This window comes from Mustela lutreola, chromosome 7, assembly GCF_030435805.1.
Source record: "Mustela lutreola isolate mMusLut2 chromosome 7, mMusLut2.pri, whole genome shotgun sequence".
Classification (NCBI taxonomy): domain Eukaryota; kingdom Metazoa; phylum Chordata; class Mammalia; order Carnivora; family Mustelidae; genus Mustela; species Mustela lutreola.
Genome location: NC_081296.1, coordinates 60865372 through 60882706, shown reverse-complemented (window position 1 = coordinate 60882706; position 17335 = coordinate 60865372). Strand labels below are relative to the sequence as shown.

At 43.1% G+C, this 17335-nt stretch overlaps 1 protein-coding gene across 5 annotated transcripts in view; it reads right to left on the bottom strand.

Moving 5' to 3' along the window:
* The window catches only part of FMN1 (formin 1), a 406869-nt gene extending 394953 nt beyond the window's left edge, over positions 1–11916 (bottom strand). For 2 of the 5 annotated variants that reach the window (XM_059181087.1, XM_059181090.1), the window contains exons 1-2: positions 11749–11913; positions 11139–11261 (exon numbers count right to left, since the gene is read on the bottom strand). The gene's annotated coding sequence lies outside the window, so the exon portion shown is untranslated. Of the gene's footprint in view, positions 1–11138; positions 11262–11748 lie in introns of all 5 variants that reach the window. The other 3 variants (XM_059181092.1, XM_059181089.1, XM_059181088.1) reach the window with 3 other exon arrangements.
* Between the last annotated feature and the right edge of the window lie 5419 nt (positions 11917–17335).

Below are 17335 nucleotides of genomic sequence, written 5' to 3'. Positions count from 1 at the left end.
TACTGGGTATTTACCCCAAAGATACAGATGTAGTGAAAAGAAGGGCCATCTGTACCCCAATGTTTATAGCAGCAATGGTCATGGTCGCCAAACTGTGGAAAGAACCAAGATGCCTTTCAACAGACGAATGGATAAGGAAGATGTGGTCCATATACACTATGGAGTATTATGCCTCCATCAGAAAGGATGAATACCCAACTTTTGTAGCAACATGGACGGGACTGGAAGAGATTATGCTGAGTGAAATAAGTCAAGCGGAGAGTCAAATATCATATGGTTTCACTTATTTGTGGAGCATAACAAATAGCATGGAGGACATGGGGACATAGGGAGGAGAAGGGAGTTGAGGGAAATAGGAAGGGGAGGTGAACCATGAGAGACTATGGACTCTGAAAAACAATCTGAGGGTTTTGAAGGGGCCGGGGGTGGGAAGTTGCGGGGAGCCAGGTGGTGGGTATTAAAGAGGGCATGTATTGCATGGAGCACTGGGTGTGGTGCAAAAACAATGAATTCTGTTATGCTGAAAAGAAATTAAAAAATAGATAATGTATCTTGAAACGTACATTTATTTGAAGTTTGACTATTCTTTAGTTTCAGCTCAGTTTTTCAAATTGCCTAAAAATTTAAAAAAAATATTTTTGTTATAAATAGCATCTCTATTTATGTTTATAAAAGTATTTCTATCTGAATATCCACCCAGATAGACAGATACTTAGGTATAGATGGATAGGTGTCTGAAATTATGTTATCTAAGGTTAATGGGAACTGTAGCATTTGAGATGATTTTTTAAAAAATTCTCACCTTTGTAATTTTTTGCCTTATTTGAATCTTGACAATCAACATACATGATTTTTTTTTCAAAGATTATTTATTTATTTATTTGGGAAAAAGAGAGCAGAGAGGGAGAGGAAGAGGGAGAAGCAGACTTGCCACTGAGTGGGGAGCTAGATGCGGAACTCAATCCCAGGACCCCGGGATCAATGACCTGAGCCAAAGGCAGACACTTAACAACTGAGCCACCTAGGTGCCCCAACATAGGTGATTTGTTAAAAGTCCATTTTCCAAAAGTAGAGAGAATATGGAATACAAAGTATGATCGGAATATGGACCATTGCTATTTCCTTCTTTGTTCTTTTTTGTATTTTTCACATTTCTAAAATGATTTTTAAAATGGCTTTACAGTCACAGATTCTACAGACCCTACATTTATGATTGTTTCTTTCCTTTTAAGCTAGACTCCAAAATAGATAGAAAATATGTTTTTTTTTTTTACTTATATTGCTGATGGGGTCTTTAACATGACTTGAGAACCCAATTTGCAAAGCAGAAAAGACTGGATTCTTTTGAGTACTCTTTATAAAAGTAATAACAAACAGAGAACTAATTAATGGTTTTATATATATATGCTTGCAATTTTTAAGGTTTTTACAAGAAGAGTGAGAGATTATGAAAGAGATTACGAAAGTTGTCATGTTGGACTACGTCTGATGGAGTCTTTAAGGCCAGGATTTCAAACTAAGTGGTTTTCCTTGTCCATTCTTGTTTAAGACATGATTAATGAATGTCAACATCTGCTTGCTGTGATAAATGACAAACTAGAATAATCTAGTTCTTACCCTCTAATTAAGAATAATAATCTAAAATACACAAATGGTTACATAGCTATAAAAAGGGATGAGCTGCTGTGAGATGTCTTGGGGAGTGGGGAATAAAACATCTGAGCTACCTGTTCAGGTCTCACAGCAGGTAACATGGTAACATCTTTTTCCTTTATAAAGGTTTGGGAAAAGAGTAGGATTCTGATTTCCTCCATAAAGTAACTCGAGAAGCCTATTTAGTTTTGTGTAGCCTTGAGATTTAGACAGTAGATTTCAGTGTCTCCTGGGTTTTGCATGCTTATGTTAATATTACAGAAAGATTTTTTTCAATTCAGTGAACCACCTGGATGTGAAATGTTTAATCACTGTCAATAACAGTTTAGAGAATAGAAAGTAAATTTTTGTTTCTCTCTGTGAAAATGTCTTCTCTCAATGATAAGTTATAGCCTATGGGTGTGGTTTTTTCATATGAAGGAAGAAAAATGTTATAAAATCATTACTTGTGAAGTGCTTTAACTTCTATTGCATTCTGTTAAGATGTGGGTTAGCATTTTTCTAGTCTAGGACTGGTCAAAATTCATAGAGAAAATGATGGGATCTTAGATTTAAAGAAAACTTTGAAATTATCCATTCCATCCCAACTGTGGATTCTTTCTTTCACTAGAACCTTTGTGAATGACCACCCAGTCTCAACTCAAACTCTTCAATGGCAAACTGTTCTCTAGCCCACAAGGAAACCTCATGGCCTTCAGACAACTATAAATGTAAAAAAATAAATATAAAAAAATTCCCTTAATCCCAGGCAAAATCCATTTCCATTGATATTCCCACTGGTGCTTGTCCTCACTTGCAGAACTTGTAAACCCCACTCCCCTCCTGTCCAAGGTCCTTTAAACACCTGAGACATCTTCTCATCCTGACCCCAGTCTCTTCAGCAAGCCCTGAAATGAAAGCACTTCCATTCTCAAAAACCCCGCACATCACCTGACTGTTTATTATTGCATCAAAATCTTATTACAAAGCAGCGCCCACACTTACAGAAGAGTTCCTCAAAAAAATGCCAAAAGTTGTTCCAGGATCACAAATACAATTCTTGCAATGGTCACTTTAAATCCTTAGATGAACACCTCTTAAATGGGCTAGATTCTATCTTACTACCTCTTCGTCTATCCTGAGTGTCAGTTTCCTCTTCACCATGTTTTTCTGCCCTTGCAATTTTAGTATATGTGCTGCCGAAGCGAGCACTCTGCCTTTGCAATTTTAAAGACCATTCTTGTATTACTTTTGTTGGCCAGCCCCTGAAACTGATTTGGGCTACCTCAACAAAAATAGAGGTATCTCCAATTTCATGAAATTCATGGATTTCTGATTTCATGAAACCAGAGTAAGGGTAGAAAAGCCAAGAGCAGGAGGTAGAGCCTTCCAGTGGCCTGTGGGGCAGGCCCTTCCTGGAGTACCTGCCACTTAACTCCACTGACTCTTAGTTACTGCTATCCTTCAGTCCTAAACTCTCGTTCTTGGGGAAGGGAATCCAACTGGCCCAGCTTCGTCAGATTGCTATCCTTAGTTAAGTAACCCTGACCAGGGACATGGTCTTTGGTATATGAAGCCCAAACTTATATATTGGGATCATTTTCAGAGAAAGGAAAATGGATGTGAAGACAGATGTCCAAAACCACTGTACTTCTAAAAAAGGAAAGTGATTTTCAAAGATAATTAATCTGCTTCTTTTTATCTCTCCCTGTGTTTTCCTCAGATATCAGAATTGGTGTTCATTGCATCAGAAAAGGTCAAAGGCAAGGGGGGAAAAAGAGAAATAGCCTGAGAATATTTCTGGGTTTTGTTTTCCAAAATCGCAAATGCTTAGAAGAACATAGAGAATTTCTCGAAGGTGGTAATAAAAAAGGAATGAAATGTATGGACATGCAAAGCCCTGGAGTGACATGGAGAATTATCTCCCTCCTGCTGTTGGAAAAGGAGGGAGGGAGGGAGACTTATGAACCCAGGAGGAGGGAGGAGCAGCCCTTGTTTCCTGGCATTGTCTCCAGGGAGCCTCTAACCTCCCCCCAGCCCCCAGAGCTGTGTGGGCAGGGGGCACATCTAAGCAGAAGGAACCATAAGAAATGTCACCAAATAATTTTTGTGGCCCAAGGATGACCTGGACCTCTGTTTGCCCAGTGAGTTACGTGAGCAGAAATACAGCACCATGGTGTTAACCTGTGTGATCAGATACCTCAGTGACCAGAGGGTCCCCTCCACCAGGGCTGCTGCACTGTGCCAGCACCCTGGAACCTGAGACACCGCAGGGGGATGCTGGGACCCTACGCAACGCTGAGGGTATGTCTGCTACCTTTCCAGAAGGAAGAGCCTTGAAGCAAAAATGAATCTAATTTGAAAAAAAGTTAAGAGATGAGATACTTCTTTTATACCTGTGTTAAAGGGAGATTCTCATCTGCTATGCTTGCAGAGAAAAGATAGGAGCAAAATAAGAACAAAGGCATTCTGCTGCTTCTCTCTCCGTGAGTCAGTCCTCGTCCTTCTCAAGTAGCAGCATTTGTGCATCATACACTGCTTGCAGTATTAAAAGCCCTCTTCTATAAACATCGGTTTAATTTTTTCTAATCCTCTTATTTATGACCTTAGTTTTCCTGATGTGATTCCCTGGGGTCCACACCATACCTCTCTATAAGTGTAGTCTCAGACTATCTACCCTTCTCCCCTCTCCTGTGTCTTCTGTCCTGGTTGGATGGGGTTTGAGCACAAGATCCCTATGCAACCAACTTGGAGCCTTCAGCCACCTTTCCCTTTTGCTGTGTCATTTGCCCAATTTGTGATCATGATACCAGCATCATGTTATCTGTTTAAAATTATTTATATTCTTATATTATTTACTTCACATGAGATCTATTCTCCTAACAAATTAAATGTACAATACAATACTATTGACCACAGAGACAGAATGTTGTTGTTCTTCTGAACAAATTCTGCTTCAGTTAAGGTGTCTTAAATCTAGCTAATAGTGAGCAATGTGGCAGCTATTAATATGTTTTAACCAAAAATGGGGGGAAAAAATGTAAGAAGACCAAGGCCCAAAAACCTGAGTCTGAGAGTGGCATCCTGTCCTTTCATTTTTGTAGCTGGCAGGGCTGTTCTTTCCTGAAGAGAAGTTGAATGATGTCATAAACAAAGCCCAGGGAGTCGGGTGACCTGGATCTATTCTTGGCTGTGCCACTGACGGTGAGTGACCTTGGGCAAGCCAGTTTCTTATCTCCCCATCTCAGTTTTCTCCACTGTACAACTAAAAAGTAATAATAATAATATATCTTGTCACCTACCTAGAGAATAATTTGGGTACAAGAACGATAGAGTAAGAAATCGGCTGATGCTGAGGAAACAGGAAGGTTTGGTTTTCGTTTTTCAGTCTGCCGCAGTTTCCATTATGACTCTAGGGTTATCAGAGAGTTTCGGTTCTTCAAATAATCACGAAAATTAGAATTGATCTATGTTATCAGAGCTTAAAAGGAACCAGCTTAAAACAAAGCAGAAAGGGACTCGAACATAAGGACAATGCTCACCATTACGTGTGGGACGGTCTATTCACATTTACTTCAATGGGGATTAGGTGTGTCAGAAAGAAGGCAGTTGGGCTCCAGTAGGTAGAAAGCCAAGGATGCCATGGCAGAGAGAGAGCTAAAAGGAGATGAGGACACTGGTAGACGGGGACAGGAGAGATGCCAATTCTGTAGATGAATTCCATTTTGTGCAGACCTGTGGGCTTTTAAAAAATTATTTGCAAAGCTTTCCAAATATGAGCTAGGCCTAGAAAATGTTCTAAAGTGGCTGTCTTTATCCAAAAAGAGAAAGAGTAATCATGGTAATGCCTAAAAAAAGCAACTCTTGCTTTTCACTAAATCCATACCCAGAATACTGCACTATATTTATGGTTATGGAAAGTTTAACAAATTTCAAAGCCAGGAATGTTCTCTGTGGCTTACGAGGGCAGACAGAAGGTGGAATGCAATCCCAACAGGTAGCATAAATCTACCCAGATTCCATTTAGAGCCATACCTTTACGAAAACATATGAACCTCTCTGAGCCCTGAATTGCTCATCTATGCAACAGATAAAACCCAACTCCCCCACTGCACAGAGGTACCTACCGACAGATTAGGTAACCGAGGGAGGGAGCTCATTTCTCCTGCATTAAGCATAGGAGAGGAAATTTACCTGCTGCCGCCCTTTTGAATAGACTTTGAGGACACTTGTCTCTAACTAGAACACCAACAACTTATAGGGACTCCATGGCGTGACGGTGAAAAATAGGCTTTAATAGTACTTGCGGGGCTAAACCCCAGGGAGGGGCTTCCAACCAGTGAACAGATCAAAGCAGCAACACACCCTTTGGAAAGAGCAATGAAGATTGTAGTCACTGCCTCCTGGGGACCGAACACATCTAACATAACAACGTTTGCCCAGTGGAATCTCCCACAGGAGAAAGATCATTAAGTGCTATGACAGCAACTGTCATTCCAAAATACTTTCCCCATCCTAGCTCAGCCATCTTCATGACACTGAAGAGCAGAAAATCTGCTCTGGAGTACTGGAAGAAAGAGGGGACACTGAAAAGAGCACTCGGGAAGCAGGAGACAGCACGGGGACCATTCACCTGTGGCTCAGAAGGGTCTGCTCCTAGCCACAGATGATGTGATTCTTCCAGAGAATTTCGTTGGAACTTCATTTGTCCAAATGTCAAGGTTTGGGAAACTTGATGGTTTCCCCTAATGACCATTAGATCACCAGAGCAGATCACCAGAGCGAGCCTCTCTTCCTAAGTGGACAGGTTCCCCACTCCGCCCCCTATGCCCCACCTCTCTGAAACATCTGTATTTTTCCTTCCACATTCCACAGGGGAAATCACACAGAAAGTCTCTGAGCTGGCATGAGGGTGGACATCCGGGCAAAAACAAGGAAAGCATACCCGAGAAGAGCAGCCACGCACTGCCGTGTTGTGTGGCTTATGAGAGACTGGGACTCAGGTCATCTCCTGGTCTCTGCTGCTGCTTTCATAGAAACATTCTCTGGAACACTCCTCGTGACATGATAGCATTAGCCCCTTCACGCTAGCCACATAGTGATGCTTCCTGCCCTAACCTTCGGCCTTATCTACACTCCCCACTCCACTTCTGGGGGATCTGCTACTTGTCTGTGAATGCCCAGAGGCTGATGACCAACATGAATATGAAAGTCTTGCCTATCCAACCTTTGCTGCTGTATAAGGACACTCAGAAGGTTTATCGCAACACCCAATGCCATCACCAGGGACATTCAAACTGCACCCCAGGAAATTCATCAGACTGCCACTGTCTGTCCTAACACCACCATCTAAGGACACTGTAAGCCCAACATTTGGAAACCTTATCAACCAACTGTTCTCTGGACTCAAAAACTGGGTGTATGGTTAGTTCTAACCATTAGAAATGGGTTCTGTCTCCATAGAAATGCGCCCCCCCCCCCCACTAAATGCCTGATTGCTTGCACCATAGAGAAGCCACGTAGATTGCTGAGCTAGGCGCCACACTCCCACCTTTATCACTGTCTCCTGAAATAACTGTTTAACTAGACTGGTGGAGTCCCAGGACCAAGACACTGATTTAATGAGATGCGGCAACGCGTTTAAATTTGTCCTTTTCTGTTTTCTCATCCCTGTTCCTTTTCTCTCTCTTTCTCTTCCCACCTCCCCCTTTGTAGATCTCTTGCTTTGCAAACCTGAATCTCTCTAGAGCTATATATCAACTTGGCTTTTGATAAATGAAACTTCCTGGGGAAAAACATGAAGTTTCAAAGGACAGAATGAGGCATATCAGACTATGCTACCCGCCCCCCCCACCATGCTGCTTTGGCATATGTATTAGTATGAGCTAATGGCCATTGAGATCCAGGAAGATGCAGCAAAAGCTATAAAAAGAAAAGTGCATAAGCTTTCTTTTTGTAAATGAAATGTACATTATAAAGGAAATTTCCACTTGTAAAAAGTGTCTCCTTCTCCTATGCCAAGAAGAGGAGCATTCTTAATAACTCTTATTAATAGAGAAGGCACAGATTTAAATCTGTATAGTAAACTATACCAAGAAACTCTGGTTTTACCATACTTTTCTTTGGGCACCTTCTCATAACTTGCCTCTCCCACCCAGAAGCCCCCAAACTCCCTCCCTTTGGCCTAAGATGATGTTTAAGCCCATATTCTCACCACCCTTTAGAGTTACTCACATCTGGGTACATGTTAACAAACTCCATTTTTCTCTTGTTAAAAAAGAAAGTCCTGCCTACCTCTAAAATATCCCCCACCATAGCCTGTGTCTCAGAAGACCAAGGTTAAAAAAAAGTATTTTTTTTTAAGATTTTATTTATTTATTTGACAGAGAGAAATCACAAGTATACTGAGAGGCAGGCAGAGAGAGAGAGAGAAGGAAGCAGGCTCTCTGCTGAGCAGAGAGCCCCATGCGGGACTCGATCCCAGGACCCTGAGATCATGACCTGAGCCGAAGGCAGCGGCTTAACCCAAAAGTATTTAATTTGAAAGATGTTGGTCTTTACTTAGGATCTATGACACTGCAAAAAGGAGAAATAGGCACAGCTCTAATAAGAGGGAACACAATACAGGTTCGTTTTGCTTAAGGTAAGGAAACAGATGAATTGCCTTTAAAAAGCAAAAACAAAAACAAGATTAAAAAAAAAAAAAAAAACCTACCCAGTTCCTGCTTCCTGCAGAGGTGAATTACAGAGGTCATTTCAAGGTAATGGTAAGGTAATGGTAAGGCGAGATAAGGCCCAAAGGGAAGACCAACTCCTTATCCCCTGCCCCCCAGACCTATATACTATGGCATCATATCACCAAAGCCTAAAGATATACAGAAATACACATTATACAGGGGCATGCTTTACATGTAGCCAGAGAACTTGAGAAACGTAAGTGGGAGGGAATGGCCCATTTCCTAAGAGCTTTGGTTTTATATGTTGACATGGTAAAGAAGTTTGTAGTCTTCTTTCCGTCTTTCTACTTTAGGTAATTATTATGTTACAAGCATACAGATGACTGCTTTGTCAGCACTTCCGCTTAGATGCTAAACACAGGGATGTTCCAATTCCCTCATAAGGCCAGCCTGTTGGTGCAAGCTCGTATTTACTCCATGAGGATACAATTCCCATGGTTTAGCATCTCTACAAGATCAAGCAAATCAGATTAATGGCTGTAACTCTGTCAACACACAGGCTGGGACCTGCTGAGAATAAAGCTGATTTTTAACACAGAGACTATAAGCCTCTGAAAATAATGGCTCCTGTTAAGACAAAGTCCCAACAAGAGAGTATGAGTAACCCCTAGACCTGATTTACCAAGACTGGAATCACCATATATTATTAAGTATCGCTGTGAATTTTCACAATTATACAAGTAAAGTTTGAATTTAAGAAACCATTAAAGGCAAAAACCATCTAAAACACACTGATGCTTGAGATCACATGCTCTTGAGTCCCAAGCTTTAACAAAAAACGGTCTAAGAAGACACTGAGAGGACAAGGTCTACGATAAGAAATAACAAGGCTAAGAAAGAGAAAGAGCAGATATAAAAGAACTGAAAGAGATAGAGACAAAGAGACAGAAATCAAGCTGGCAAACCAGAAAATCTTCAGCATCTCAGGACCAGCTTCCTCGAGAAGACATTACAGTGTGGTCATGGCTCAGTTATGCCAGTCAAAAATGCTCATTTTTGCTTATGACTGTTTCTGCTGGGGTTTCATTCCATATGACCAAAACGTTCCTAACTGATAAAATTGACGGGATTCACTAAATTCCAAAGTATCCCCAGAAAGCTGATAAGACTGTTCACCTCTCTTTCTAAATGGGAAAACAGAATCACATCAATAACGCTTGCTGTTTTCTACACTGGCAAAGAGAAATATATTATTCTTAGAGAAGAAAAATATTGTAAAACACAAGTTCTTCCATGCTGGCAAGTTAAATTTTCTTCAGTTCCCAGGGATATTTGAAGAAAAGCAGTTTTGCTTCTACTGGGCAGAAGCCAATGCATTCACTAGTGATTCTGGAAAAAGCACAATTTACCAAGTCAGAGCATTGAACAGCCAAGGAGAAAGGAGCAGCCTAGGACAGGCCCAGAGGCTCAGAAATCTTCTCTAGAGCTCCATTTTTAATGCATCTGAAAAGAGCTTGCTAAGCACTTGTGCAGCTTGGTGAGAGAAATGTCTGTCCAAACACAGCTGGCTTCAATCAGTGCTACTCCTCCAAGATGGAGTTCTGTGAGAACCTCAGGACTAGCCATCCCCCCATGAGCACTTCCATGAGCATCAGTTTTAAGACCTAAGAGGGAAGGAGAAAGACAACAGAAGGGCGGAATGCACATTTAGGGACAGAACACTAGCCTTCATTATCTTTGTTGGCAAGTATTATCAAGAACAATTACCATTCATTCCCCACTTACTATGTACCAGGAACTACTAATCATTTAACTATATTCTTTTAATCCTTCCAACTTTCCTCATGAGGCAGGTAATAGTATTTTATAAATAAGAAACTAAAGTGCAAGAGAGTAAATAACATGCCAAAATCACTCAGTTAGTAAGGGTTTCATCCAGGATTTGAATTCATGTGACAGGTTTTGGGTTTAGCCATTATGATAGACTGTCCCCCAATTATTATTATTATTATTATCCATTGTTTCCCTCCAGTGAGGCCACTCCTCCTTCATCCCTGCAGTATATCTAAAGGCACTGTATTCACTGGTCCTACTATTGGGCTATAATCACACCATTGGGAAAAAGGAGACTAATGGTATGTCTCGCCAAGACTGAAACCTCTAAACACTTTTAAAGCAGTACCTTCCACAATGACAGTTAATCTGGTATGCAACTCTCCACTGTACTGTTTTCCCCTCCTAAAAAAGGGTTAATAAATCTGAAACTCAAGTGATCTTGTAGTAAGCCCTAGGAACAGCTAAGCAATGGCTGCTGAATTCCAGTCCTGTGCTCAATGCTACCCACAATTAGACAACCCAACACAAGTCTCTCTCCCAGGGACTTGAATGCCCCAAGGTGACAGGGCCCATGATGCTCATGCAAACACGGATTGTGCTTTAGTACAGCTGGAGCCACAGTGGAAGAAAGTCAGATGCTAAGCTAGTTCACCTGGTCCTCTTAAAGGCTTGGGTCTGGACATTCCCTTCTGTAGGGCTGATCACCCATACGGCACAGGCCTGGATCACAGGTCCTGGACTCTGCATTCAGCTCATCGGAGGGAGTGTGGGACTGGCTGCCAATGTCAAACTCTCTCTAGTCCGCCAACAGCAGTGTGAATGATGAAAGGAAAGGGTTTTCTGTGGCGATTGCAACTGCAAATAGGAATAAGGAAACTCTCCCCAATCACATCCCACTCCCAGCTCCTTGGCCTTGAGTTACATGAGGAATTGGCTCTGTCCGGCCTTAGGGGACAAGGGCACTGCGTGTTATTTGGGGGAGTCAGCACTTACATGCCTGAATAGAGTCTGCCTTTGCAGAACTTGAAGAGCTCTGATGGAAGAAGAGAAATGTTGATGATGATGGTCGTGGTGAAGATGTTGATGAAAGAAGAAAACGGTGATGGTGAATGTCACCTACAAATATAAGCACAAAGCAGCAATAGATATCCTTCTAGTTATTGCCAATCCCCATCACGAAGCAGCTTCCGTTCCCAAAACAACCCCACTAAGGTACTTCCTCTGTGAACTAAACACATTCAGCTTCAAAATGAAGCGCTGCATCCCTCCCTTCCCCGCCCGCCCTTCCACCCTTCCTGTGCCAAGCTGGGAAGGAGACTGCACTGGCAGGTCACGGGCGCTGGGACCTGAGAGTTAACGACAGTTCTGTAGTGAGGAGCGTTAGGGTGACCCGGGAAGCCCCATTAACGCACTTCGGAACCGCTTGGTTGGGGAGCTTGAGGAACAGACGCCAAAGGGGAAGAAGGTAAGGTAGCGGGGCAAAACAGATTTGGTGCCTCCTTCCGAGAGCCCTGAGGCCCCGAGAGGCGGAGCAGGCAGCCTGTGGTCGGGAGGGAGAAGAGGCGGAGCAGACCGCCGGCAGGACAGACAAGGCTCGCTTTACCTGACCAAGTGCAGCAGCCAGCCGTAGAGGCTGCAGCGAGGATGCTGCGCTGGAGTCCAGAGCCAGAGCCCAAAGGCACCGCTGCGCCTGGCTTCGCCGAGACCCCACCCCTTCCCCGCCTCCTTCCCCGCCCCTTGCACCGAGACCCCGCCTCCCTAGCACGCGCCCGCCCGGCAGGCTGTTTGGGGGAGGTGAGCCGTGAATTGATCGGCAGGGCCAACGACCAATGGAAACGTGCAGCGGCGCCAGGGGCCACAGATGGCAAGGAGGAGCGGGAAGGGACGGCGCCCAATCAGCCGCGGAGCCGCTGGGCCTGGCTGGGGCGCCGTGAGGTTATTGGGCAACTCTAGCCCCGGCGGCTGGGATTAGCTGCGTTCGTTAGACTAGGTCGAAGGTGGACAGCCCGGGCAACAGCCAATCTCCGGCTCCTTGCCCGGAGCTCCCCGGGTCCCGGGCCCTCTCTCAGCGCATGCTCTGGACTGGTTCGAAGCGGTGGTGGGGAAGGGAGCAGGTCTGTTCCCACGTTTCCGAGGTTCCCACGCCTCGGAGACCCCGCAGGGCTATGCTGCTCCAGTGGTCGGGTCAGCGCCCCCTGCCCCTGCACCTCCAGTAGCCATTCTCGGTAATAAGCGCTTAAAGGAACAAAGCAGGAAAACTCCAGAAACAGCACCCTCTCGTAAATCCAAACCCTTCTGTTAGTTTCTCCCACGCCCCAGCGTGGCCTCCAAATAACTCTTTAACCAGACTCACTGGCAGATAAATGACTTTGACTACTTGTAGTTACGAGCGGAAACTTTGGGCAAAAGAAAATGAGGTAGGGCCTCGGCGATTTGGGGGGAAAGGAGGATTCAATCAGGATGTCAGAGTGGGCCTCACAATGAAGGCTACCTGCTTGCTGGAAAACCACAGCTCAAGATCATGTTGCCACTTTCTGTGACGGTGAGTCAGTGTACACTTGTTGCCAAGGTAAACTATTTTGCCCCCCCCCCCCCCAAATAAGTGTCTAATCATTATTGGGAAGAACTGCCTCCAAACCTTTCATAAGAGGATTTGGGGTCTTAATAAGGTGGTTATTTGGTCTGTGATTTGAGTGGCATTTCCATCTGTTCCAAGTAGGTAGGCAAGAAAGGGCATTGCTTCTAATCTGCTCTCTGCTAAGTGCAAATTTTGTCCATCCAGAAAAGAAATCTATCCTGAACAGATTCTGGTTTCAGATAATAAATAAGAAAAAAAATAGGAGGCTATTTTAAAGTAATTTTTCCCTCACTTTTTTTTTCTAGAAATAGTAGCTGATGGGAACTCTGATTTATTCCTACTTATAATATTACCAAAACATTGGTTTTGGTACTTTATATGTAATTATCTCATTCAATCCATGTATCTACCTTGTGTAAGTTACCACCTTATTGATTAGAAAACAGAGGCTCAGAGAGGTCAAGTAGTTGTCCCAGGTTCACAAAATTGGGAGCAGAGTCAGCACTCGGTCAGTATTTCTGTTTAAAGCCCATCATTATCAATTAAAAGAAAAACAGGGGCACCTGAGTGGCTCAGAGGGTTAAAGCCTCTGCCTTCAGCTCAAATCATGTCAGGGTCCTGGGATCGAGTCCCACATAGGGCTCTCTGCTCCGTGGGGAGCCTGCTTCCCCTGCCTGCCTCTCTGCCCACTTGTGATCTCTGTCTGTCAAATAAATTTAAAAATGTTAAAAAAAAAAAAAAGAACGAGCAGCAATAACACAACTCTGCTTTGAAGGTTTGTTTGTTTCTCACCTGAAAAACTATCCTAGAGGGACCCAGTTCCCACAATACTGACTACTTAAAACTGTGGTTTCAAAAAGCACTTCTAAGAGTGAAGCGTCACTTCTGTAATGTGTTAAGAGCGATTGCAAGTCAGTTTTGTTCATGCAGAGGAGCTGTAATTTGATATTAATGGGAAGTAAGTACATTTTTCCAGGGCATGAGTCTAACTAGTTTTTAATTGGTGTTGGAATCTTTTAAAGTAAATGAACAAAATAATACCATGGCCATAAGAGTTTAGTCCTAGCGAGAAAAAGAATGGATAATAACCCAAAATAGCTCTTTGAAAAGAGTCATAAATCCTATGCTGGCCTTTCTTCAAACCTGGAAATATGTACTAATTCTAAGGTTGGGAAGGGGGAATATGTAGGAGGTGGTTTAAAGGGGAAGGAGAAGAAGAAAAGTGTTTTCTCGAAGAGGCTATTTATAAAGACAAAAATATAAATAAGGTAAAGGTTGCAGATCAATACAAAAGTATACACTAATTAACAAGTTAGTGGCTTAGGCATTAGGGTTGATTGTGCTCCTCATTTAATATGTACTTACTAAGAGTCTAATATATGTTGGTTCCTGTAGTAGACTCTGGGGATATTCATTTCAATAAAACCCATTTCCTGACCTCAGTGAAACACAGGCAGTTTAGGACGCAAATCTGGATCAGGCTTGAAGAGATCACTTCATAAACATAATTGCTAGTCTTCACAGCCACCCAGCATGGTCTGTATTATCCCTATTTCACAGATGAAGAAACTGAGACTAGAAAGAATAATAACTCGATTTGCACCATTAAGGAAAAGTCTTCATCCCAAATCCTTCTGACTCCGAAGCCCCCAGTTTTGCAGTCCACTGTGCTGCCTTCCCACGGGGAGAAGCTAGTTCTTGTAATCTAAACAGAAATGCACCCTTCTTAAAATATACAACACAATGCCTTTGAATTTTAAAATACTGAATTCAGTCCACTTTTTATCAGAGTACCCTACTTTATACATGGAACCAAGAAAATACAAAAGATAGTTCTGGCCATCAACTATGGTTTACCTTTTTACCCTTGCACTTTCATTGCCTTGCATATGTAAGTGATCTGATTTGGTTAATTGAAATCTCTGTCCTTCCCTGAGGTGAGTGATTTCAACATGTGACCCAAAAATTCAGATGTATTTAAAAATGAAGCAGAGAAACCAGGCACAGAAGGGAAAACAGACACACACACACACACACACACACACATTTGGTAGTTCCATTTGGACGAACTCCAATCCAGGCAGGGAAAAGAGATAGGATGTGGCAGATGGCATCCTCTGTGGCAGCAGAGTCCCACCTTCCTGTTATGAGACCAGTCAGAAGCAAGGAGTTTCTTTACCCAAGAGCTGATGCCAGGGAACAGCATTCTGGAGACATCCAGTATGGATGTCAGGGAGATACCAGCTGGAGTTCAACATGGGGACTAGACACTCAAAGTGAATTCTGGGAGTGTCAAGGGAACATAGATAAGAAGAGCACCCCCGTGAGCATTCCCAGGGGAATGGACTTTGCTCTCCCACAGAGAAGGACTATGCTCTGATGGGATCTGACCACATAACAAATAATTCTAGAAAGGGCCCAACAGTTCATCTCACTAACTAGTTCTGTCCCCAGCCCAAATCACCTTAACCAATCTGGACTTTAGTGTCTGTCACGGATGGAGGATAACAAAGTTATCCCAGAATGCCTGCCACAGGACCACTACTGTTCATGTACTTCTTTGTTTCCACTGAGCTAAATCTATACATGCAACATTCTCCAGGATAGATTTTGTATTTATTTCAACCCCAAAACAAACAAATAATCTGTGGGAGAGAAACGCTGTCGGCAGGAGGCAATTCAACAGGAAACCAATGATCACATCCCTCTGAAATGTAGGACACTGGGAGCAAACCTAATCTCTAAGATGTTTCCACCTCATTTGCCCTCAGCTGTATAATCAGCTTTTCATCTCAACGACAGATGACTGCAACTTGCCTGCTGCCACATTTGTCCTAATATAGATGCTATCCTATCAATCAATAGCTTCTCGTCACCCACAAATTTCCTGAAAATACTTAATGGCAAAATTCTGATCTCTTCAGCATATCCGGGGATCTAAGCCACAGAAAAACCAGACTTTGTGCCACGACTTTGTCACTTACGTGGGCTCACCGCCTGAGAAGCAATAAATCAGGCCATGGAAAAGTCAGAGCTTGAGGAACAATAGAAAAATACCTAGTCAAGTCACCAGAACGAGACTTCTTCAGAGGGAGCGGGGCTCGGTCTCTTCTGAAGCACATCCTTATTTATTTATTCCCAACTCATTCCAAAAAGGTTTTTGAAATGACAGATTATCCTTGTAACACTGCAGTGTGTAGGTGAACATTGTGGAGGCTGGTAAAATGTTTGCAGACTGACAAGATTTTTTTTCAACTTGCCTACAGAAGTATTAAAAATATCTTAAAGGCCACCTGAAGCACCATATGGAGGAATTACTCTCACTTAGCTACAACCATAGCCTCATTTATGCTGTCAGTTTATAGGAAGAAAGCAAGTGCTTGAGTCTCAAGCTGAAACCCTTCAATCTCTCATTAATTCCTTGAAGGAGCTGAGGTCCAGCTCAACAGGAAAAGTCATAACGACTATAGTTCTCTTTATATAGGGGAGCGGAGAGGAATCATGTGTGAGGGTTCCAGGCCATGAGAGATCTCCTCAGACACTACAGCAGAACTTGCACTCAGGAGAATCCCACTGTCTTGTCACTAGCTGGCAAGGCAGGCTGGTGTGCAGCTTTGTTAGAGGGTCTTTTGCTGAAGACCACCCCAGACTGAACCCCCTTCTCCCCGAGGGCAGGAAGGAGATAATAGCAGGAGTCAAGTACCTGCTTTGCGGCCAGTAACCCAAATGTGATGGGCAGGGAAGAGTTACCCCATCTGAGGCAGAGTTGCAGACAATGAAGCCTAATCACAGCGCATGGTATAAGCTGGTTTCTGAAGGTAGCAGTTGGAAGAATCAGTGCCAAAGACAGCAGGCTATGCAGAGAACAGCTGGAGCCTCAAAGGAAAGGAAAAGCTTTTTTTTTTTTTTTTTTTTTTTTAATGATTTTCTTTTATTATAAGAGTATCACATGATCGTGGCAAAGTTAAAAGGAGGAGGAGGCACAGAGGAGAATATAAAAATTGATGGTAATCTCACCATTCATTTATTTAATCAGCAATTATTTCTTGAGCCTCGCCTACATACCAGGCCCTTTTTTAGGCACTGGGGTTGGAAAGATGAACACAAATCTGCTCTCTTGGAGCTTCCAGTGCACAAAGGGGGACGGGTAAATATTAGAATCACACAAAGGAGAATATCATAATTTACTAGGCTGAGTGCTACGCAGAAAGGAATACAATCCCTACAAGCAGAATATAAGGGAACCTGTCCAGATTTAGGGGGCGGCAGAGGCAGAGGAGTGGTGGGTCTGAGAAGACTTCCTGAGGAAGGGACCCTTCACCTGAGATCTGAGCAGGAAATGAAATCAGAAGATGGATGAGTAGTGACCCCTAAACAAATAAATAAATAAAGCATAAAGAAAGACATTGCACAAGCTCCCTGACAGAAGGGAACGTGGGGTGTGTTGAAGAACTGGGAGAAACTGGCATGCATAGTGACTAGACTCAGAGCTGGAAGGAGAGGGTGGGACCGGAGACTGGAGAGGTAGGCAGGGTCAGATTGTTGACCTCCATACAAGTCCTTCAAATATTTTATTTACTGTATGTGTGTATAATATGTGTGCATATGCACA